Here is a 26,167-nt window from a genome sequence, read left to right as displayed (position 1 = left end):
CCGAACACAAAGTTGTTACCACAGGCAGCCGATGTCGTGAAGTCATCATGCTCTATATCCAACGTTGATACCACGGTTCCATTCACTCATTGACACGTCCCACGTCAACACGAGATTCAGCTTGTATAGCGGCAGGCAGATATGATAATTACGAGAAACAGGCACTCGTCAGGTTTTCACGCGTCACTTTGTAGTGTAGAGAACACGAGGAAGTTCAACTGACTATGATTGCTCAGTAGTGTCCTATTCAAAATAACTCGCATTTGCATTTCATAAAAGTATGCACGTTATTTTGTAATGTGCACGTGTCCACTGTTCTTAACACTGGCAGCAAAATTACGAAAGCTCACTTATCGGAATGACTGTTCAGAGGAAAAGCACAGTTCTATTATGATCATTGGTATGACACACGAAGAAAAGGTTTATTTACAACAGTAGAAAAGTTCTATACTCATGAATGTGTGTACGTTTAAACAGTTAGAGTGTTTCAAATAAGAAGTATTCAATGCGGCACTGTATTGTTCACCGACGACGAATTCTTAAAATGTTCTTTAGAGTTAATCACCCTTTTATTAAATACGAATCTTCAAGCACTTTTATTGCGTTATTTGCTTTAACAGACTAAGTATCTATGTATTTCACTGGAAAATTGCGTTAATACGCACACGCTTTTAAATTACAAAGGTTCCAAGTTAAAAATAAATCTGGTGTGAGTACACGTTCTGCACTCTCGCTTTCAAATGAGTTCAAGTTCAAATACATTATTTCACGGTGTAAGTTACTGTCACACGTTCTCGAAATACTCCTAGTCCTTCGTGAAGACGAATCGAAAAATTTCTTACCCCAAAAGTAGAACTTTGAATACGAGTCTTTTGACAACAATTACGGCAACGTTCTTACCGGGGAACCCCACTCGTGGCGGCTATGTTCGAACCTCGGCGTAGTCACTTGTTTCTTCAGCTGCGAGTTATGAACTGATTTTTACTTGGCGAATCGCTGTTATTTTATACCATTCTGCCGAGTCTGACTCAGTCTCCTCGTGGCAGAATTGATTTCCTTTGAATGGAAATCCTGGGCCAATTTACTTGATATTTGCAAATGTTTGCCTTCAAATGACGTATTCCATTATTTGATAGCTTATTCAGATCAAAATATTGTAAATATATGTTCCATTCCTTCCCATGTAATAACGCGCTGTTCACGTGATCGGAGCGACACAGCAAGGTGGAGCTCGTGACGTAGTTACTCGCTGTCTGAACTCAAGTTCCAGCTGTGACTTTGTTTACGTCGCGGTACCTCGAGCTGTACACGTGATCGGAGGGACACAGCAAGGTGGAGCTCGTGACGTAGTTAATCGTTCTCTCAACACAAGTTCCAGCTGTGACTTTGTTTACGTCGCGGTACCTCGCGCTGAATTAAATTATGTTTCAGACCGCTAGCGGTTCATGGTAAATTATGTATTTATGTTTTATTTAGTAGTAGTCAGATAACGGTATGGAGTACTCCATTTTACACTGCCTGTACGATAGAAAGAAAACAAAAGCATAACATTTAACAAAGAAGGCACTTAACCCATTCGCCTAATATGACGAACGGTGGTCCCGTGCGGTGTTTTGATGCATGAATCAAATGACGAGCTCAGCTTGCAATTACACAGTGCCGCGCTTATCTTTATTTATTAGATTCCCTTTCCACTATCATTTCTAACAGTACGCAGATTAGAGAACCAGAGGCATGTACTGTTGGTAAACAATGCTCCCTGTGACACTGACATTGCTGAATAACAACTTATTTTCATCGGTATTCATCGTGCAGTAGAACCGATTTCACGGTTATGTCCACGAGAGATGGAGAGCGCTTGTGGACATTATTTTAGATCTCAATCATGACGTTTTGGAAAAAGAATCGAAGTTGAGGATAGTAATAGCAACTGTGAAAGTTACTGAAGAAAGTGATAGTGAAAGTGCGGCGAGAAACCACCCGCGGCAAGTTTGAATTTGTAAACAAAGCCACGTGCTTTTTGACAGCTATCATCGACAACAACGCATCGCTAACCTCAGTATTGCCATTTTGACGGGCCTAAACCTCAGTAGTACCAACTTAACCTAACTAGCGCGAGGTAAACAAATCCACGTGTTTTTGACAGCCACGTGCTTTTGACAGACAACAACGCATCGCTAACCTCACTACTGCCATCTTGACAGGCCTAAACCTCAGTAGTACCAACTTAACCTAACTAGCGTGAGATAAACAAATCCACGTGCTTTTTTGACAGCTGTCATCCGCCATCTTTAAACTACAGAGCACCGTGCTGCCCTCTTTACCGCAGTAGCTGCAAATTCATCACCTGTCATCGGCAGTGCTGCCATCTTGGCGGGCCTAAACCTTAGTGCTACCACCTTAACCTCACTAGCGTGAGATAAACAAATCCACGTGCTTTTTTGACAGCTGTCATCCGCCATCTTTAAACCACAGAGCACTGTGCTGCCCACTTTATCGCAGTAGCTTCAAATTCGTCACCTGTCATCCGCAGTGCTGCCATCTTAACGGGCCTAAACGTTAGTGCTACCAATTCAACCTCACTAGCGCGAGATTAGAATCGGTAAACAAATCAACGTGCTTTTGTGACAGCTGTCAGCCGCCATCTTTAATCTATAGAGCACAGTGGTGCTCTCTTTAGCTACTTACCTTTGAAATGTGGTGGCGGATAATTTGAAAAATGCTTTTGATAGCAGCAATCTTTAATCCAGAGAGCACCGTGCTGCCCCCTTTAGCTAGATACCTGTGGTGGCAGGCAATTCCACATGACAGCAGACATCTTTAATCAAGAGGGCACCGTGCTGCCCTCTATGTGGTGGCGGCAATTTCTAAAAAATTCTACATGCTCTTGTTTGGAAACAAACTCACGCGCTTTTTTGACAGCCGTCATCCGCCATCTTTAATCAACAGAGCACAGTGCTGCCCTCTTTAGCTAGATACCTATGAAATGTGGTGGCGGCAAATTCCACGTGCTCTTGATTGGAAACAAAGCTATGTGCTTTTTTGACAGGTGACATCCACCATCTTAGAGCACAGTGCTGCCCTCTTTAGCTACTTACCTTTGAAATGTGGTACGTCACAGCTGTCATCCACAGTGCTGCCATCTTAACGGGCCTAAACATTAGTGCTACCAACTTAACCTTACTAGCGCGAGATTTGAATTGGTAAACAAATCCACGTGCTTTTTGACAGCTGTCATCCACCATCTTTAATCCATAGAGCACAGTGGTGCCATCTTTAGCTACTTACCTTTGAAATGTGGTGGCGGATAATTTGAAAAATGCTTTTTGATAGCAGCCATCTTTAATCCAGAGAGCACCGTGCTGCCCTCTTTAGCTAGATACCTGTGGTGGTAGGCAATTCCACGTGACAGCAGCCATCTTTAATCAAGAGGGCACCGTGCTGCCCTCTTTGTGGCGGTGTCAAATTCCACGTGCTTTACAAGCTCACGTGCTTTTTTCTGACAGCTGTCATCCGCCATCTTGCTTCACAAACCTCAGTGCTGCGCTCTTTAGCTAGTTACCTTTGAAATGTGGTGGCGGCAATTTGAAAAATTCTCTGTGCTCTTGTTTAGTAAACAAAGCCACGTGCTTTTTTTGACAGCTGTCATCCACCATCTTTAATCAATAGAGCACTGTGCTGCTATCATACGGGCAATTTAGTCAGCTGTCATCCGCCATCTTTAACCTACAGAGCACCGTGCTGCCCTCTATGTAGTAGCGGGCAATTTGAAAAGTTCTGTTAGCTGTCATCCGCCATCTTTAATCAAGAGAGCACCGTGCTGCCACCTTTAGCTAGATACCTTTGAAATGTGGTGGCGGCAATTTGAAAAATTCTATGTGCTCTTGTTTAGTAAACAAAGCCACGTGCTTTTTTTGACAGCTGTCATCCACCATCTCTAATCAATAGAGCACTATGCTGCTATCATGCGGGCCATTTCGTCAGCTGTCATCCGCCATCTTTAATCTACAGAGCACCGTGCTGCCCTCTATGTAGTAGCGGGCAATTTGAAAAGTTCTGTTAGCTGTCATCCGCCATCTTTAATCAAGAGAGCACCGTGCTGCCATCTTTAGCTAGATACCTTTGAAATGTGGTGGCGGCAAATTGAAAAATTCCACGTGCTCTTGTTTAGTAAACAAACTCACGCGCTTTTTGTCAGCTGTCATCCGCCATCTTTAATCTATAGAGCTCAGTGCTACACTCTTTAGGTACATACCTTTGAAATATGGTGGCGGATAATTTAAAAAGAAAAATTCTACATCAGCCATCTCACGACGCTAATTGCACAAGATGGTGGCTATACATGACTCCTTAAAGGTGCTTATGCAAGATGGCCGCTATACATAGGTTCTTATGAGATGCCCTTGGGATGCTTGCGTAAGATGGCGGTTATACAAGGCTCCTTATGAGACGCCCTAGAGATGCTTGCGCAAGATGGCGGTTGCTCTTATGAGGCGGCTTAAGGGTCCTTGCACAAGATGGCTAGAGATGCCCTAAGGATGCTTCCGCAAGATGGCGGCCGCAAGATGGCGGCTATACACGACTCCTTTTGAGACGCCTTAAGGGTGCTTGCACAAGATGGCTGCTGCTCTTACGAAGAAAGCTAGCTTAGAGGCTAACGTGTCGTGCTAGTTCGATTCATTAAATTTGGGGCTTAAATGCATAATGTTAAATATCTCGAAAACGGTGCATCGTAGAGCAAAACGGACAAAATTTTTCTACCCAATACCTCGGTTCGCAGTATGGGGAACAATTAAAACATATTCTATTGATGAGATCAACGGTTCGGTTCCTACTTAGGCCCTTTGGCATTCGCTCTGTTTCAGCTTGTAATGAAGCAAGTCTTCGTAACATGATCAGGTCTAGCTATGGTAGAGAGTATAACGTACCGTGCAGGTTCGATTCATTACATTTGGGGCTTAAATGCACAACGTTAAATATCTCGAAAACGGACAAAATTTTTCTACCTGATACCTAGGTTTGCAGTATCAGGAACATGATAGCATAAGAAAAACATAGTCTAATGACGGGATCGACGGTTCGATTCCTACTTAGGCCCTTTGGCATTGGCAGCTATCTCTTTCTACAAGATGGCGGCTATATATAGCTTCTTATGAGACAGCATAAGAGCGCATGCACAAGATGACTGCTGCTCTTATGAGACGCCCTAGGGGTGCTTGCGGGAGGTAGCAGCGACAAGACAATGACTATACACAGCTGCTTATGATACGGCCTAGAGGTGCTTACACAAGATGGTGGCTGCTCTGATGAAGAAAGCTAGCTTTGCATCGTGCAAGTACTTTTAGAGCACTAAACCTCATATCTTTGAAATGTGGTGGCAGGTAATTTGAAAAATTCGACGTGCTTTTTCATAAGCTGTTAAGGCCTCCTCTTATGTCAAGGCATAGCTCCATCGAACAAGTTTAAACCTGCATCGGAATAGCTAGAGTAAGCACGTGCTGCAGTGATGACGTCATTAAGCAAATCACAGAAGAAACGTAACAAGGCTGGAATCGAAAACTGCACTCTATGCCGTGATCATGTGATCGGAACATTGATTGAAGTGTTTAGAACACTAAATAAATAGAACCGAACACTGTACTCGATACAACATGTGTTTAGAACATGTCAGGGGATACCTTTGTTCTAAGAAGATTAGTTTACCGCACATTCCTTGTAGGGCTAATAGGCTAAGGGGCTAATGGGCAAAAGGGCTAATGGGCAAAAGGGCTAAAGGGCTAATGGGCTAAAGGGCTAAAGGGGTAAAGGAGCAACAACCTCATCGATCGCTATCAGCAAGAACGCTTGCACTTTGTTAAGTGTAGAAAATTAATCTTTATTTGTAAATGGATTCATGTTCAGAACAAGGAATGGAACTTAGGGGTTACGTCTTACCTAATAAAATCCCCCGAGGTGCGATGAGTTACGTTTTTCGAACTAGTGTTTGGAACACTGAACTTTTCAAGATGATAGCAGAGAGTTTAGCAATGTTCTGTTGTTGGATTATAAATTCCGCGCTACAACATGCATAAGGTGGCAGCCTTGAGGTTTACCGCCGTAAAGATGACAAGAGTGAGGTTAGCAATGTTCCGTTGTTGGATTTTAAATTCCGCGCTATAACATGCATACGGTGGTAGCCTTGAGGTTTACCGCCGTAAAGATGGCAGCAGTGAGGTTAGCGACGCTCTATTGTCCTTCAAAGTGAGGTTAGGGTTCGTCAAGAAGACAGCTGTCAAAAAAGCACGTGGCTATGTTTACCAAACAAGAGCACGTGGCTGTGACGTCACGGTCACGTAATCAATCCTTAGCTTGACGTCGTTAAGAGAAGCATTAGGATTAGCTATGCTTAAAAGTCTTGAGAACAGAGCAGCAGTATGAATTGCCATGTTTCAAAGCGTGTACACATCACCTATCGATTTTACATGCATCGACCATCGAACTAAACTTCATCCGCTAGATCGTGCTGCTATCTTAGCATAACCTAGACCCAAAAAATTAAAGTACAATGAATAGTCATGTTTCAAAGCGTGTACACATCAACTATCGAATTTGCATGTATCGACTCTCGTACTAAATTTCTGCAGGTAGATTGTGCTGTTATCTTAGCATAACTAAGACGCATGACCTTAAGGTACAAAGAATAGCCATGTTTCAAAGCGTGTACACATTACCTATCGACTTTGCATGCAACAAATATCGTACTAAACTTCTTCCGCTAGGTTGTGCTGCTATCTTACCATAACGTATACACATGAACTTAAAGTACAAAGAATAGCCATGTTTCAAAGCGTGTACACATTACTTATTGATTTTGCATTCATCGAATCTCGTACTGAACTTCTTCCGCTAGATTGTGCTGGTATCTTAGCGTAACTTATACACATGAACTTAAAAGTACAAAGAATAGCCATGTTTCAAAGCGTGTACACATTACCTACCAATTTTGCATGCATTGATTCTCATACTAAACTCCTTCCGTTAGATTGTGCTGCTATCTTAGCATAACTTATACACATGAACTTAAAGTACGAAGAATAGCCATGTTTGAAAGTGTGTACATATTACTTATTGATTTTGCTTGCATCAAATATCGTACTAAATTTCTTCCGCTAGATTGTGCTGATATCTTAGCATAACCTACACCCATGAACTTAAAGTACAATGAATAGTCATGTTTCAAAGCGTGTACGCATCAACTATCGATTTTGCAAGTATCGACTCTCGTACAAAACTTCTTAAGGTAGATTGTGCTGCTATCTTAGCATAACTAAGACGCATGAACTTAAAGTACAAATAATAGCTATGTTTCAAAGCGTGTACATATCACCTATCGATTTTGCATTCATCGACTTTCGCACTAAACTTCTTACGCTAGACTGTGCTGCTATCTTAGCCTAACCTATACGCATGAACTTAAAGTACGAAGAATAACCATGTTTTAAAGCGTGTACAGTCACCTATCGATTTTGCATGCATCAAATATCGTACTAAACTTCTTGCACTAGATTGAGCTGCTATCTTAGCATAACCAGTACGCATGAACTTAAAGTACAAAGAATAGCCTTGTTTCAAAGCGTGTACACATTACCTAATGATTTTGCATGAAACGACTATCATACTAAACTTTTTCCACTAGATTGTGCTAAAATCGTGTAAGTGTGCTGCTATCTTAGCATAACCTATCGATTTTACATGCATCGACTATCGTACTAGACTTCTTCTGCTAGAGCATGTAGCAATCGCTTTTGTGTATCCCTAACCCATGTGCACGAACTTAAAGCACAAAGAAGAGCTATGTTCCAAAGCGTGTACACATCACCTATCGCTAATGTATGTATCGAATATCGTACTAAACTTCTCCTGCCAGAGCGTACGACTATCGCTTGTGTGTGCACGAACTTAAAACATAAAGAATAGCAATGTATAAAAAATGTAAACAAAGCAGCAGCAATAAGTATGGCCATGTTTAAATGCGTGTACACATCATGTATCCATGATGCTCGCAGTACTAAACTTATTCCATTAGAATGTACAAAGTTCGCATGTGTTTGTGCTGCTATCCTAGCATAGCCTATGTGCATGAACTCAAAGCATAAAGAATAGTTATGTGTAAAAAATCTTGTGAACATAGCAGAATGTTTACTACGTAGGTGTAGACATTGAACTTTGCATGCTGAGGCAGCATACTACGTGACCGTGACGTCACAGCCACGTGCTCTTGTTTGGTAAACATAGCCACGTGCTTTTTAGACAGCTGTCTTCTTGACGAACCCTAACCTCACTTTGAAGGACAATACAGCGTCGCTAACCTCACTGCTGCCATCTTTACGGCGGTAAACCTCAAGACTACCACCTTATGCATGTTTTAGGCGCGGAATTTAAAATCCAATAACGGAACATTGCTAACCTCACTCTTGTCATCTTTACGGCGTTAAACCTCAAGGCTGCCACCTTATGCATGTTGTAGCGCGGAATTTATAATCCAACAACAGAACATAGCTAAACTATCTGCTATCATCTTGAAAAATTCAGTGTTCCAAACACTAGTTCGAAAAACGTAACTCATCGCACCTCGGGGGATTTTTTTTTGCTATGGGCTTTACGTCGCACCGACACAGATAGGTCTTATGGCGACGATGGGATAGGAAAGGCCTAGGAGTTGGAAGGAAGCGGCCGTGGCCTTAATTAAGGTACAGCCCCAGCATTTGCCTGGTGTGAAAATGGGAAACCACGGAAAACCATCTTCAGGGCTGCCGATAGTGGGATTCGAACCTACTATCTCCCGGATGCAAGCTCACAGCCGCGCGCCTCTACACGCACGGCCAACTCGCCCGGTCGGGGGATTTTATTAGGTAAGACGTAACCCCTAGGTTCCATTCCTTGTTCTGAACATGAAACCATTTACAAATAAAGATTGATTTTCTACAATTAACAAAGTGCAAGCGTTCTTGCTGATAGCGATCGATGAGGTTGTTGCTCCTTTAGCCCTTTAGCCCTTTAGCCCTTTTTGCCCATTAGCCCTTTTGCCCATTAGCCCCTTAGCCTATTAGCCCTACAAGGAATGTGCGGTAAACTAATCTTCTTAGAACAAAAGTATCCCCTGACATGTTCTAAACACATGTTGTATCGAGTACAGTGTTCGGTTCTATTTATTTAGTGTTCTAAACACTTCAATCAATGTTCCGATCACATGATCACGGCATAGAGTGCAGTTTTCGATTCCAGCCTTGTTACGTTTCTTCTGTGATTTGCAAGTCTAAACATGCTTAATGACGTCATCACTGCAGCACGTGCTTACTCTAGCTATTCCGATGCACGTTTAAACTTGTTCGATAGAGCTATGCCTTGACATAAGAGGAGGCCTTAACAGCTTATGAAAAAGCACGTCGAATTTTTCAAATTACCCGCCACCACATTTCAAAGGTATGAGGTTTAGTGCTGTAAAAATACCTGCACGATGCAAAGCTAGCTTTCTTCATCAGAGCAGCCACCAACTTGTGTAAGCACCTCTAGGCCGTATCATAAGCAGCTGTGTATAGTCATCGTCTTGTCGCTGCTACCTCCCGCAAGCACCCCTAGGGAGTCTCATAAGAGCAGCAGTCATCTTGTGCATGCGCTCTTAAGCTGTCTCATAAGAAGCTATGTATAGCCGCCATCTTGAAGAAAGAGATAGCTGCCAACGCCAAAGGGCCTAAGTAGGAATCGAACCGTCGATCCCGTCATTAGACTATGTTTTTCTCATGCTATCATGTTCCTGATACTGCAAACCTAGGTATCAGGTAGAAAAATTTTGTCCGTTTTCGAGATATTTAACATTGTGCATTTAAGCCCCAAATGTAATGAATCGAACCTGCACGGTACGTTATACTCTCTACCATAGCTAGACCTGATCATGTTACGAAGACTTGCTTCATTACAAGCTGAAACAGAGCGAATGCCAAAGGGCCTAAGTAGGAACCGAACCGTTGATCTCATCAATAGACTATGTTTTACTTGTTCCCCATACTGCGAACCGAGGTATTGGGTAGAAAAATTTTGTCCGTTTTGCTCTACGATGCACCGTTTTCGAGATATTTAACATTTTGCATTTAAGCCCCAAATTTAATGAATCGAACGAGCACGACACGTTAGCCTCTAAGCTAGCTTTCTTCATAAGAGCAGCAGCCATCTTGCGCAAGCACCCTTAAGGCGTCTCATAAGGAGTCGTGTCTAGCCGCCATCTTGAGTCCGCCATCTTGCGCAGGCATCCTTAGGGCATCTCTAGCCATCTTGTGCAAGGACCCTTAAGCCGCCTCATAAGAGCAACCGCCATCTTGCGCAAGCATCTCTAGGGCGTCTCATAAGGAGCCTTGTATAACCGCCATCTTACGCAAGCATCCCAAGGGCATCTCATAAGAACCTATGTATAGCGGCCATCTTGCATAAGAACCTTTAAGGAGTCATGTTGAGACAATATTATGTAGTGTGAGCCTCCCTTTATAACCTTTTTGGACTGGACTTGTGCCATGGAAAATTTGTGTCAATCGGCTTTTCGCTAGCATACCTTTTTTTTAGTACTGTATACAGCGCGCCATTGTCTGGCTTCGTGTGGTTGCGCGTAACTGCGCATGCGCCTGCCTGCTACCAGGTGGACTTGCCTCCTCCTCGCTTGCTGACGCGAGACTCATTTCGCTTGGGGCAGCCATCATGAACGTGAGTGTGATTGAGTGCTACGTCATGGAGTGGTGGATTACCTTCAAACCGCCGTAACCATTCCATTATCGGAGATATTCCCCCGCAGAACTAGTTGAAGACCTCCTACCATGTCCTCCGATTATATTTTTGCAACTATTTTTCTCCTGGATACTTGCTAACAAGGTCTTGTTGCTGAGCTCGTGACTGCTCTCTTTTCAACAATGGCCAGGTTTGGATTTCTCACAATTTCTTCACCACCAAAGGTATGTACCAGTGTTTGAAACATCTTAAGCGTCGTCCAGAAGTGGATTTTGATATTTTCGACGATTTCAGAAAACATGAGAATAATAATAATAATAATAATAATAATAATAATAATAATAATAATAATAATAATAATGATTTAAACTTCGTCGTTAAATTGGTACTTATTGGCGTGTGCGGTTATGAAAATCTGAAAAACAGTTTCGGCAACTAATCACATTAATGTGGAAGGTCCACAGTGAACTGAATTGGGATTTTTAATTTAAAATTAAAATGAGTTTTTTTGAGCACCTTAAATTGTAACTTTCCTTGTGAACCAAGGTACAGTCTCCAAGATAGCGGGCTTAACTTTCTTTGGGGTTTCTGTCTGCCTTCCTGTGATTTGTTTTCCCCTTTGTTAGGTATGTTTTCTTCCCCCCCCCGGGGTTTTCTGTGAATTAATTTCTCTTTCCTGTTTTTCCTCCTTGTTTTTTGGAGGCTTTGCTTTTGTTTTGGTTGTTACCTTGGCAACGGTTTTGTGTGTGTATTGTTGTTGTCGGGTTTTTGATGGAGTCTGGCGCATGGAGCCTGTGTGGATCTTGAATTATATATTTCTGAGTTGAGTGTATCGTTTACTGTTTTAAAAATTAATTAATTAATTTTGGCCACCCTTTAATGTTGTGTTACCTTTTCTTGGCCCGGGTGGTTGTGTATTTCTACGTAAATTTTCTACATGTCTTGGAAACTGTCCTCGGTGGAAATTGAACGAATTAATTATGGTAATCATGAGAAGCGGCCGCGTTGAAAATCAATTTAACTGAAAACCTTGTTAACTGAGTATGGTATCTTTAATTAATTAATTATCCGTGATCGATCACATTTTATTTTTACCTTATTCAAGGTAGTATTTATGTAAGGAGGTCAATTTGTTTTCCGTTGTTTTCAAATCACATTAGGGTACGGAGGTCATCCTTTTCTTTTCTTTGTTGTTTTCATAATAATTATAATTTATTATCTGTTAAAGAATATCTATTTTCCTTAACTGTTAATTACTAATGAATTAATTTTTTTTCAAACTATACCTGGTATTTTCTGATTCATTTTATTAATTGTTATTTACTTTTCCCCCCTTTTCAACTTTACGTTGGATGTATTTACTGATTTTGGTTTTACTTTTTAAAATATAAACATAGGTTTTCTCAGCTTAATGATTTAATGTGTTACCTCCAATTTACCTCTCAATTAAAGTTCTTTAATTCCATTCAAGTGTTGGTTTTCATTCGCCACGTTCGGTGGAGCACTGTCACCGATTTTCTTAAGTATTAGCTTCCACGGCCTTAAGTCGTCTTCCTCCGCTGCTTCCGGTAAGTGTGGTAACTTCATCCTTTGGTTATTTCTATGGTTTCTTGTTATTTTATTGTGCTCGGACCTTTGTTGTCGTTTTTCTTGTGCCTATCGTTCTCCCTCGTTTTCGCTTAAACTCCTATTTTGGGGCGGACACGCTAGCAACCTTCTCACCAGGGTCTCTACCCCTCTCTTATATCTATCTATCTCTGTCTTTCTCTCTCTCTTTTGCTCCTTTTCCCTCTCTCTTCCCCTCTCACTCTGGTGGGTAAGGTTATTGACCTATCATCCCTAGGTCGTACCGGGAACCTAGAGGGTGGTGCCGGTTAGAATGTATAGCCACCATCTTGTGCAATTAGCGTCGGGGGATGGCTGATGTAGAATTTTTCTTTTTAAATTATCCGCCACCATACTTCAAAGGTATGTACCTAAAGAGTGTAGCACTGAGCTCTATAGATTAAAGATGGCGGATGACAGCTGACAAAACGCGCGGGAGTTTGTTTACCAAACAAGAGCACGTGGAATTTTTCAATTTGCCGCTACCACATTTCAAAGGTATCTAGCTAAAGATGGCAGCACGGTGCTCTCTTGATTAAAGATGGCGGATGACAGCTAACAGAACTCTTCAAATTGCCCGCTACTACAGAGAGCAGCACGGTGCTCTGTAGATTAAAGATGGCGGATGACAGCTGACGAAATTGCCCGCATGATAACAGCACAGTGCTCTATTGATTAAAGATGGTGGATGACAGCTGTCAAAAAAAGCACGTGGCTTTGTTTACTAAACAAGAGCACATAGAATTTTTCAAATTGCCGCCACCACATTTCAAAGGTATCTAGCTAAAGATGGCAGCACGGTGCTCTCTTGATTAAAGATGGCGGATGACAGCTAACAGAACTTTTCAAATTGCCCGCTACTACATAGAGGGCAGCACGGTGCTCTGTAGATTTAAGATGGCGCATGACAGCTGACAAAATAGCCCGCATGATAGCAGCACAGTGCTCTATTGATTAAAGATGGTGGATGACAGCTGTCAGAAAAAGCACGTGGCTTTGTTTACTAAACAAGAGCACATAGAATTTTTCAAATTGCCGCCACCACATTTCAAAGGTAACTAGCTAAAGAGCGCAGCACTGAGGTTTGTGAAGCAAGATGGCGGATGACAGCTGTCAGAAAAAAGCACGTGAGTTTGTAAAGCACGTGGAATTTGCCACCGCCACAAAGAGGGCAGCACGGTGCCCTCTTGATTAAAGATGGCTGCTGTCACGTGGAATTGCCTACCACCACAGGTATCTAGCTAAAGAGGGCAGCACGGTGCTCTCTGGATTAAAGATGGCTGCTATCAAAGAGCATTTTTCAAATTATCCGCCACCACATTTCAAAGGTAAGTAGCTAAAGAGGGCACCACTGTGCTCTATGGATTATAGATGGTGGATGACAGCTGTCGAAACGCACGTGGATTTGTTTACCGATTCAAATCTCGCGCTAGTAAGGTTAAGTTGGTAGCACTAAGGTTTAGGCCCGTTAAGATGGCAGCACTGTGGATGACAGCTGTGACGGACCACATTTCAAAGGTAAGTAGCTAAAGAGGGCAGCACTGTGCTCTATAGATTAAAGATGGCGGATGTCAGCTGTCAAAAAAGCACATAGCTTTGTTTCCAAACAAGAGCACGTGGAATTTGCCGCCACCACATTTCAAAGGTATCTAGCTAAAGAGGGCAGCACTGTGCTCTGTTGATTAAAGATGGCGGATGACGGCTGTCCAAAAAGCGCGTGAGTTTGTTTCCAAACAAGAGCATGTAGAATTTTTTAAAAATTGCCGCCACCACATAGAGGGCAGCACGGTGCCCTCTTGATTAAAGATGTCTGCTGTCATGTGGAATTGCCTGCCACCACAGGTATCTAGCTAAAGAGGGCAAAACGGTGCTCTCTGGATTAAAGATGGCTGCTATCAAAAAGCATTTTTCAAATTATCCGCCACCACATTTCAAAGGTAAGTAGCTAAAGAGAGCACCACTGTGCTCTATAGATTAAAGATGGCGGACGACAGCTGTCACATAAGCACGTTGATTTGTTTACCGATTCTAATCTCGCGCTAGTGAAGTTAAGTTGGTAGAACTAAGGTTTAGGCCCGTTAAGATGGCAGCACTGCGGATGACAGGTGACGAATTTGAAGCTACTGCGATAAAGAGGGCAGCACAGTGCTCTGTGGTTTAAAGATGGCGGATGACAGCTGTCAAAAAAGCACGTGGATTTGTTTATCTCACGCTAGTGAGGTTAAGTTGGTAGCACTAAGGTTTAGGCCCACCAAGATGGCAGCACTGCCGATGACAGGTGATGAATTTGCAGCTACTGCGATAAAGAGGGCAGCACGGTGCTCTGTAGTTTAAAGATGGCGGATGACAGCTGTCAAAAAAGCACGTGGATTTGTTTATCTCATGCTAGTTGGGTTAAGTTGGTACTACTGAGGTTTAGGCCTGTCAAGATGGCAGTACTGAGGTTAGCGATGCATTGTTGTCTGTCAAAACGCACGTGGCTGTCAAAAACACGTGGATTTGTTTACCTCGCGCTAGTTAGGTTAAGTTGGTACTACTGAGGTTTAGGCCCGTCAAGATGGTAATACTGAGGTTAGCGATGCGTTGTTGTCGATGATAGCTGTCAAAAAGCACGTGGCTTTGTTTACAAATTCAAACTTCCCGCGGGTGGTGGAGGAGACCTCTGGGAGGCCTCTGGCTGTGGTGGTGGTGGAGGAGGCCTTTGGGAGGCCTCTGGCTGTGGTGGTGGTTTAGGAGGCATCTGGGAGGCCTCTGGCTGTGGTGGTGGTGGAGGTGGCCTCTGGGAGCCTGCGGTGGCGGTGGCGGCCGAACTGTCCTATTGTACTACTGTGCATGCATTCCAGTGGGCTTGGCAGATTGATATGCAATAACAACTTCTGGCTCAGTGAGGAAAGGAACGGGAAATTACCTCACTCCTCACTTCCCTAGTATGCCTCTTCAGCGACACCTAGGCTATCTATGAAAGCTGTTGGTGGAGCTGTAGAGGATTAAATCGGCCTTCGGGCTGAATACCCAACATACACAACACAGCTCTTAACGTTACCCTATACACGCGATGGGGAAGTCTTTTCTCCCATGAAGGCTGGGTTTGGGAATTTTTATTGTAATGGTAGGCCCACTTAACTACCATCAGTCACAATCAGGTTGGGGAGTATTCACTATAATGGCAGACACTCACTCTCCACCTGCCCTTTTACGTCCTCAGAAGGACTATCTTAGTGGTTTTCCCAACAGAAATGAACATGGGTCATACAATGACGTTAGTAGGAACGGTGCGATTAAAAGCAATGCTTTCACATGAAATATTCGATCAAATGTAAAACCACACATTTTTACAATTAAAAAAAACAGTACTACGCCGCCGATTTATCAGTCCAAAGTTCCAGAGCTTGAATGACCAAGCCGCAGACAGTTGTTGTCCGTGAACACTCTTCGTCCTTTTTCGAGGAGGGGATCGAACAGTGGAGAGTCCCACAGAGAAAACGAAGCCGTTTTACTAATCCATTCCCTAGGAATGCCCGATGAGTCGTAAAATCTTAATTCACTACACTGTCGGCGGAAAAATCTATCTGAATAGGAGGAAAACTTTTCCTCCAAGCCAGAAGAGAAACCCCCTCTTCAGGGCTAATTTGGAATAAATAAACATACATACATACATTATCATTAAAGACTGTTATGCCTTTCAGCATTCAGTCTGCAAGCCTCTGAGAATTTACTAAACGTCTCCACAATCCTCGGTTTGCAACTAGTGTTGTAGTCGTATTTAGTTCTATACCTCTTATCTTTAAATCGATAGAAACTGAGTCTAACCGTCGTCGTCTTGGTCTCCCTCTACTTCTCTTACCCTAAATAACAGAGTCTATTATTCTCCTAGGTAACCTATCCTCCTCCATTCGTTTCACATGACTCCACCACCGAAGCCGGTTTATGCGTACAGCTTCATTATCGAGTTCATTCCTAAATTAACCTTTATCTCCTCATTCCGAGTACCATCCTTCCATTGTTCCCACCTGTTTGTACCAACAATCATTCTTGCTACTTTCATGTCTGTTACTTCTAACTTATGAATAAGATATCCTGAGTCCACCCAGCTTTCGCTCCCGTAAAGCAAAGTTGGTCTGAAAACAGACCGATATAAAGATAGTTTCGTCTGGGAGCTGACTTCCTTCTTACAGAATACTGCTGATCGCAACTGCGAGCACACAGCATTAGCCTTACTACACCTTGATTCAATCTCACTTACTATATTACCATCCTGGGAGAACACACAACCTAAATACTTGAAATTATCGACCTGTTCTAGCTTTGTATCACCAATCTGACATTCAATTCTGTTGAATTTCTTACCTACGGACATCAATTTAGTCTTCGAGAGGCTAATTTTCATACCATACTCATTGTACCTATTTTCAAGTTCCAGGATATTAGACTGCAGGCTTACGGCACAGTCTGCCATTAAGACCAAGTCGTCAGGATAGGCCAAACTGCTTACTACTGCACCGCTCCCGCGTCCAGGTGGGGATACACGAGTTCCAGACTAGCTCTTATCAACGATTCCATTATACCAAATATTGCTGGGTTGTGAGTTCCACGTGAGAAAGTACACCGATGGCCTACGGTAAATCCCAACCTACGTAGAAGGACGTCTCCAACACGCTATCAGTCGGATACCATACTTGCATGTTGCCGAAATTTATCGTAAAATTCAGGTTATTATGGCTTTTCAAGAAATTCGTGCATGTCGTCATCACAATCGCGATCAGAAATAGACATTATAGGCTTATATCTAGCACTTATTCTAAGTAGGCATTAAAAGAATTTTAATATTTTCACTACTCAGCATTTATTAACAAATCAGTCTAAGTATGATTTGAAAATCACGTAGAGTATCTTGAGAAATTATTTTATATAATGTGGCTGGTTTCATACGCAATCAGTATCTCTAAGTGCCGTAGTTATGTTGCATTGAAAGAAAACAGGTTTGGAAAAACCTTCAATAAATAAATGGAAATCAGGCCTCATTCATCTATACGCTAATCCTGGCCTGTTAAAAAAAAATATGTCGTAATTAAGTATTATCCTTGAAAATTAAATGAAAAGGAAAAATTAAATTATATATAATTAAGTGAAAAATTATTCAATATAATTGTAATAATCAGACGCATCCAATTGATTTAAGTAAAACAAACTATACTCCCTACTATATACAATATTTCAAATTGGGGTTTCAATTGAAAATGTGAAAACGCAAAGAAGGTAGCCAATAATTAATCAATTAATTAATTAATTAAGATCTGGAATCTTTCCTTATTGAGCTGGATTGCTCCTCAAAATTACCAAAATTCAATCATTTGAGCCTAAATTCACATGTGACTAAAGAAATGCATATCACTTGGCTGAAAACTTCACATCAATGTCCATGCACAGTAGGAAAATCGTGTGAGAAAATAATGTCTGTTCATAAGGATTTTCACTAGTTGAGGTTTCAAGTTTTCATAATGTTTCATATTTCATATTAACTTACCTCCATATAAGCAAATCTAAGTCCACTTTAAGTCGTAAGTAATCTCAAATTAATTCTATCATAAGGCTCCAGTGGGTAAAATCATTCAATTATTATTTTATTCCATGGTTGAAATTCAGTTAAAGTGCGTATATGGCTTAATATAGCATTACCAAGTGTATTTAACTAACCTTCCAACGAATAATACCATAGGTGGAAAAATTGACACATTAGAAGACTCTATCTTCTCTAAAATCCACATTTGAAAGACTAAGTTACCAGTGATGTGTCAAACTGCTCCCATAAACCCATAAGTTAATTTGCCGCATGTGAGAATACATGAAAACGATCGTAGATATGTCAGTGAAGGCCTAAATATTGACGTTATTGGCCTCTCGGCTCTTCTGATGATCCTACATACTCAATTAATTCTATACTGATGGCATTGAGATCGTATCCTAATCTATATTATATATTAGGGAATAAAAATAGCAATTGAAAACAGCACGTTTCAACATATATCTTAGCATGTGCAATTTACACATACTACCATCTCTCGAAGAATACTATGACCAACGTCCTAAATAACAATAACTATCACCATCATAATCTACTATAAACTCATAACATTATTTCATTCACCATTTATCACTTCAGTAGTATAATAAGCGGGTTCGGCCGCCTCCTCCTCCTCCCGCCGCCTCCTCCTCCGCCGCCGCCTCCGCCGCCGCAGCCCGCGGGAAATTTGAATTTTGGCGGGAAATTTGAATTTTGGCGGGAGATTTGAATTTGTAAACAAAGCCACGTGCTTTTTGACAGCTGTCATCGCCAACAACGCAACGCTAACCTCACTGCTGCCATCTTGACGGGCCTAAACCTCACTAGTGCCAACTTAACCTCACTAGCGCGAGGTAAACAAAGCCACTTGTTTTTTGACAGCCACGTGCTTTTTGACAGACAACAACGCATCGCTAACCTCAGTACTGCCCTCTTGACGGGCCTAAACCTCAGTAGTGCCAACTTAACCTCACTAGCGCGAGGTAAACAAAGCCACGTGCTTTTTGACAGCCACGTGCTTTTCAACAGATTTGTAAACAAAGCCACGTGCTTTTTGACAGACAACAACGCATCGCAAACCTCAGTACTGCCATCTTGACGGGCCTAAACCTTAGTGGTACCAACTTAACCTCACTAGCATGAGGTAAACAAAGCCACGTGCTTTTTGACAGCTGTCATTCGCCATCTTTGAGCACAGTGCTGCCCTCTTTAGCTACTTACCTTTGACAGCTGTCATCCACCATCTTTGAGCACAGTGCTGCCCTCTTTAGCTACTTACTTTTGACAGCTGTCATCCGCCATCTTTAATCTAGAGAGAACAGTGCTGCAATCTATGTGGTGGCGGCAAATTCCACGTGCTCTTGTGCGGAAACAAACTCACGCGCTTTTTTTTGACAGCCGTCATCCACCATCTTTAATCACCGTGCTGCCCTCTATGTGGTGACGGCAAATTCCACGTGCTCTTATTTGGAAACAAAGCCATGTGCTTTTTTGACAGCTGTCATCCGCCATCTTTAATCACCGTGCTACACTCTATGTGGTGGCGACAAATTCTAAATGCTTTACAAACCTATATGCTTTTCTGACAGAGCAGTCATCCACCATCTTTAATCACCGTGCTGCCCCGGTGAGCCCTCTTTAGCTACTTACCTTTGAAATGTGGTGGCGGATAATTTGAAAAATGCTTTTTGACAGCAGCCATCTTTGTGCACCGTGCCGCCCTCTTTAGCTAGATACCTTTGAAATGTCGTGGCAGACAATTCCACGTGACAGCAGCCATCTTTAATGAAGAGAGCACCGTGCTGCCCTCTATGTGGTGGTGGTAATTTGAAAAATTCTACATTCTCTTGTTTGGAAACAAACCCATGCGCTTTTTTTGACAGCTGTCATCCGCCATCTTTAATCCAGAGAGCACCGTGCTGCCCTCTTTAGCTACTTACCTTTGAAATGTGGTGGTGACAAATTCCATGTGCTCTTGTTTGGAAACAAAGCCATGTGCTTTCTTGACAGCTGACATCCGCCATCTTTAATCTATAGAGCACAGTGCTGCCCTCTTTATTGTAGTAGACGTAAATTCGTCACAGCTGTCATCCGCAGTGCTGCCATCTTAACGGGCTTAAACCTTAGTGCTACCAACTTAACCTTACTAGCGCGAGATAAACAAATCCACGTGCTTTTTTGACAGATGTCATCCACCATCTTTAATCCATAGAGCACAGTGGTGCCCTCTTTAGCTACTTACCTTTGAAATGTGGTGGCGGATAATTTGAAAAATGCTTTTTGATAGCAGCCATCTTTGAGCACCGTGCTGCCCTCTTTGTGGTGGCAGGCAATTCCACGTGACAGCAGCTATCTTTAATCATGAGAGCACCGTGCTGCCCTCTATGTGGTGGCGGCAATTTGAAAAATTCTACATGCTCTTGTTTGGAAACAAACTCACGTGCTTTTTTCTGACAGCTGTCATCCGCCATCTTGCATCACAAACCTCAGTGCTGCGCTCTATGTGGTGGCGGCAATTTGAAAAAATCTATGTGCTCTTGTTTAGTAAACAAAGCCACGTGCTTTTTATGACAGCTGTCATCCACCATCTTTAATCAATAGAGCACTGTGCGGCTATCATGCAGGCAATTTCATCACCTGTCATCCGCCATCTTTAATCTACAGAGCACCGTGCTGCTCTCTGTAGTAGCGGGCAATTTGAAAAGTTCTGTTAGCTGTCATCCGCCATCTTTAATCAAGAGAGCACCGTGCTGCCATCTATGTGGTGGCGGCAAATTCTACGTGCTCTTGTTTAGTAAACAAACTCACGTGCTTTTTGTCAGCTGTCATCCGCCATCTTTAATCTATAGAGCTCAGTGCTACACTCTTTAGTTGAAATATGGTGGCGGATAATTTAAAAAGAAAAATTCTACATCAGTCCTCTCTCGACGCTAATTGCACAAGATGGTGGCTATACATGACTCCTTAAAGGTGCTTATGCAAGATGGCCGCTATACATAGACGCCCTTGGGATGCTTGCGTAAGATGGCGGTTATACATGGCTCCTTATGAGACACCCTAGAGATGCTTGCGCAAGATGGCGGTTGCTCTTATGAGGCGACTTAAGGGTCCTTGCACAAGATGACTAGAGACGCCCTAAGGATGCTTGCGCAAAATGGCGGACGCAAGATGGCGGCTATACACGACTCCTTATGAGACGCCTTAAGGGTGCTTGCGCAAGATAGCTGCTGCTCTTAGCTTAGAGGCTAACGTGTCGTGCTAGTTCGATTCATTAAATTTGGGGCTTAAATGCAAAATGTTAAATATCTCGAAAACGGTGCATCGTAGAGCAAAACGGACAAAATTTTTCTGACCAATACCTCGGTTCGCAGTAGGAGGAACATGATAGCATAAGTCTAATGATGAGATCGACGGTTCGGTTCCTACTTAGGCCCTTTGGCATTCACTCTGTTTTAGCTTGTATTGAAGTAAGTCTTCGTAACATGATCAGGTCTAGCTATGGTAGAGAGTATAACGTGCCGTGCAGGTTCGATTCATTAAATTTAGGGCTTAAGTGCAAAATGTTAAATATCTCGAAAACGGATAAAAATTTTCTACCTGATACCTAGGTTTGCAGTATCAGGAACATGAAAAAAAATAGTCTAATGATGAGATCAACGGTTCGATCCTTACTTAGGCCCTTTGGCATTGGCAGCTATCTAATTCTACAAGATGGCGGCTATACATAGCTTCTTATGAGACAGCTTAAGAGCGCTTGCACAAGATGGCTGCTGCTCTTATGAGACGCCCTAGGTGTGCTTGCGCAAGGTAGCACCGACAAGACGGTGACTATACACAGCTGCTTATGATACGGCCTAGAGGTGCTCACACAAGATGGTGACTGCTCTGATGAAGAAAGCTAGCTTTGCATCGCGCAGATATTTTTACAGCACTAAACCTCATACCTTTGAAATTTGGTAGCGGGCAATTTGAAAAATTCGACGTGCTTTTTCTTCACAGCTGCTATCTTTAGACAATAACGACTATACATAAGCTGTTAAGGCCTCCTCTTATGTCAAGGCATAGCTCTATCGAACAAGTTTAAACCTGCATCGGAATAGCTAGAGTAAGCACGTGCTGCAGTGATGACGTCATTATGCATGTTTAGACTTGCAAATCACTAAAGAAACATAACAAGACTAGAATCGAACACTGCACTCTATACCGTGATCATGTGATCGGAACATTGATTGAAGTGTTTAGAACACTCAATAAGTGATCAAGACTATAATAGAACACTGTACTCGATACAACATGTGTTTAGAACATGTCAGGGGATACCTTTGTTCTAAGAAGATTAGATTACCGCACATTCCTTGTAGGGCTAATAGGCTAAAGGGCTAATGGGCTAATGGGCTAATGGGCTAAAGGGCTAATGGGCTAAAGGGCTAAAGGGCTAAAGGTGCAACAACCACATCGATCGCTATCAGCAAGAACGCTTGTACTTTGTTAAGTGTAGAAAATTAATCTTTATTTGTAAATGGTTTCATGTTCAGAACAAGGAATGGAAGGCAAAAGGGCTAATGGGCAAAAGGGCAAAAAGGCTAAAGGGCTAATGGGCTAAAGGGCTAAAGGGCTAAAGGAGCAACAACCTCATCGATCGCTATCAGCAAGAACGCTTGTACTTTGTTAAGTGTAGAAAATTAATCTTTATTGGTAAATGGTTTTATGTTCAGAACAAGGAATGGAACCTAGGGGTTACGTCTTACCTAATAAAATCCCCGAGGTGCGATGAGTTACGTTTTTCGAACTAGTGTTTGGAACACTGAACTTTTCAAGATGGCAAGAGTGAGGTTAGCAATGTTCTGTTGTTGGATTTTAAATTCTACGCTATAACATGCATAAGGTGGCAGCCTTGAGGTTTACCGCCGTAAAGATGGCAAGAGTGAGGTTAGCAATGTTCTGTTGTTGGATTTTAAATTCCCCGCTATAACATGCATAAGGTGGCAGCCTTGAGGTTTACCGCTGTAAAGATGGCAGCAGTGAGGTTAGCGACGCTCTATTGTCCTCCAAAGTGAGGTTAGGGTTCGTCAAGGAGACAGCTGTCAATAAAGCACGTGGCTATGTTTACCAAACAAGAGCACGTGGTCGTGACGTCACGGTCACGTAGTATGCTGCTTCAGCATGCAAAGTTCAATGTCTACACCTACGTAGTTAACACTCTGCTATGTTCACAAGATTTTTACACATTACTATTCTTTATGTTTTAAGTTCGTGCACATAGGTTATGTTAAGGTAGCAGCACACGTACAAGCGATGGTCGAACGCTCGTGTAGAAGTTGTTTAGTACGATAGTTGATGTATGCATTATCAAAAGGTGATATGTACACGCTTTTAAACCTTGCTATTCTTACTGCTACTATGTTCGCAAGATTTTGAAACATCGCTATTCGTTGTGCTTTAAGTTCGTGCGCATAGGTCATGCTAAGGTAGCAGTGCAAACACATGTGAACGTTGTACATTCTAGCGGAATGTGTTTAGTATAATAGTTGATGCATGCAAAATAGATAGGTGTTGTGTACACACTTTGAAACTTAACTATTCTTCGTGCTTTATGTTCGTGCACATATGTTATGCTATGATAGTAGCACACTCTAACGGGAGAAGTTTAGTACTCTAGTTGATGCATGTATAATCGATAGGCAATGCGTTCACGCTTTAAAAACATTGCTATTCTTACTGCTGCTGCTATGTTCACAAGATTTTTATAATCGCTATTCTTTATGCTTTAAGTTCATGCGTATCAGTTATACTAAGTTAGCGGCATAGTTATAAGGTTGACGCACGCTCTAGTGGAAAAAGTTTAATACGAAAGACGGTGCATGCAAAATCGATAGGTGATGTGTACACGCTTTGAACTTGGCTATTCTTTGTGCTTTAAGTTCGCGCACATAGGTTATGTTAAGATTGCAGCATGCACAAGCAATTATCGCACGCTCTAGTAGAAGAAGTTTAGAACAAGAGTTAATGCGTGCAAAATTGACAGGTGTTGTGTACACGCTATTCTTTGTGCTTTAAGTTCACGCACATAGGTAGCAGCACACAATTGCGAACGTTGTACACTCTAGCGGTAGAAGTTTAGTACGATAGTCGATGCATGCAAAATCGATAGGTGATGTGTACACGCTTTGAACTTGGCTACTCTTTGTGCTTTAACTTTATACACATACGTTAGCAATACACATATGCGATCGTTGTACACTCTAGCGGCAGAAGTTTAACTTTATACACATACGTTAGCAATACACATATGCGATCGTTATACGAAAGTCGATGCATGCAAAATCGATAGGTGATGTGTACACGCTTTGAACTTAGCTATTCTTTGTAGTTTAAGTTCATGCGTATAAGTTATGCCAAGATAGCAGTACAATCTAGCGGAAGAAGTTTAGTATGAGAGTCAGTAGTATAATTGGATGGTTCTGGCGCCACCGCCACCTCCGGCTCCCAGTGGCCACCTCCACCTCAGCCAGTGGCCTCTTCCAGTACTGCCAACTTAACCTAACTAGCGCGACAGTACTGCCAACTTAACCTAACTAGCGCGAAATTTGAATTTGTAAACAAAGCCACGTGCTTTTTGACAGCTGTCATCGACAACAACGCATCGCTAACCTCACTGCTGCCATCTTGACGGGCCTAAACCTCACTAGTGCCAACTTAACCTCACTAGCGTGAGGTAAACAAAGCCACGTGTTTTTTGACAGCCACGTGCTTTTTGACAGATTTGTAAACAAAGCCACGTGCTTTTTTGACAGACAACAACGCATCGCTAACCTCAGTACTGCCATCTTGACGGACCTAAACCTCGGTGGTACCAACTTAACCTAACTAGCGAGAGGTAAACAAAGCCACGTGCTTTTTGACAGCCACATGCTTTTTGACAGCTGCCATCCGCCATCTTTGAGCACCGTGCTGCCCTCTTTCGTCACCTGTCATCGGCAGTGCTGCCATCTTGACGGGTCTAAACCTTAGTGCTACCAACTTAACCTAACTAGCGCGAGGTAAACAAAGCCACGTGCAGCTGTCATCCGCCATCTTTAATCTATAGAGCACAGTGCTGCCCTCTTTAGCTACTTACCTTTTGAAATGTGGTGGCGGATAATTTGAAAAATGCTTTTTGACAGCAGCCATATTGCATCGCAAACCTCAGTGCTGCCTTCTTTAGCTAGATACCTGTGGTGCAGACAATTCCACGTGACAGCAGCCATCTTTAATCAAGAGAGCACCGTGCTGCCCTCTATGTGGTGGCGGCAAATTGAAAAATTCCACGTGCTCTTGTTTGGAAACAAACTCACGTGCTTTTTTGACAGCTACCATCCACCATCTTTAATCAACAGAGCACAGTGCTGTACTCTTTAGCTAGATACCTTTGAAATGTGGTGGCGGCAATTTGAAAAATTCTATGTGCTCTTGTTGGGAAACAAAGCTACGTGCTTTTTTTGACAGCTGTCATCCGCCATCTTTAATCAATAGAGCACTGTGCTGCTATCATGCGGGCAATTTCGTTAGCTGTCATCCGCCATCTTTAATCCAGAGAGAACAGTGCTGCCCTCTATGTGGTGGCGGCAAATTGAAAAATTCCACGTGCTCTTGTTTGAAAACATACTCACGTGCTTTTTTGACAGCTGTCATCCGCCATCTTTAATCCAGAGAGAACAGTGCTGCCCTCTATGTGGTGGCGGCAAATTGAAAAATTCCACGTGCTCTTGTTTGAAAACATACTCACGTGCTTTTTTGACAGCTGTCATCCGCCATCTTTAATCCAGAGAGAACAGTGCTGCACTCTATGTGGTGGCGGTAAATTCCATGTGCTTTACAAACCTATGTGCTTTTCTGACAGCTGTCATCCGCCATCTTTAATCTAGAGAGAACAGTGCTGCACTCTATGTGGTGGCGGCAAATTCCACGTGCTTTACAAACCTATGCGCTTTTCTGTCATCCACCATCTTTAATCTAGAGAGAACAGTGCTGCACTCTATGCGGTGGCGGCAAATTCTACGTGCTTTACAAACCTATGCGCTTTTCTGTCATCCACCATCTTTAATCTAGAGAGAACAGTGCTGCACTCTATGTGGTGGCGGCAAATTCTACGTGCTCTTATTTGGAAACAAATTCTACTCGCTCTTCAGCTGTCATCTACCATCTTTAATCAAGAGAGCACCGTGCTGCCCTCTTTGTGGTGGCGGATAATTTGAAAAAATTCTTTTCGAC

Source organism: Anabrus simplex, chromosome 3, assembly GCF_040414725.1.
Source record: "Anabrus simplex isolate iqAnaSimp1 chromosome 3, ASM4041472v1, whole genome shotgun sequence".
Classification (NCBI taxonomy): Eukaryota; Metazoa; Arthropoda; class Insecta; order Orthoptera; family Tettigoniidae; genus Anabrus; species Anabrus simplex.
Note: the sequence above shows the minus strand (reverse complement) of the source record.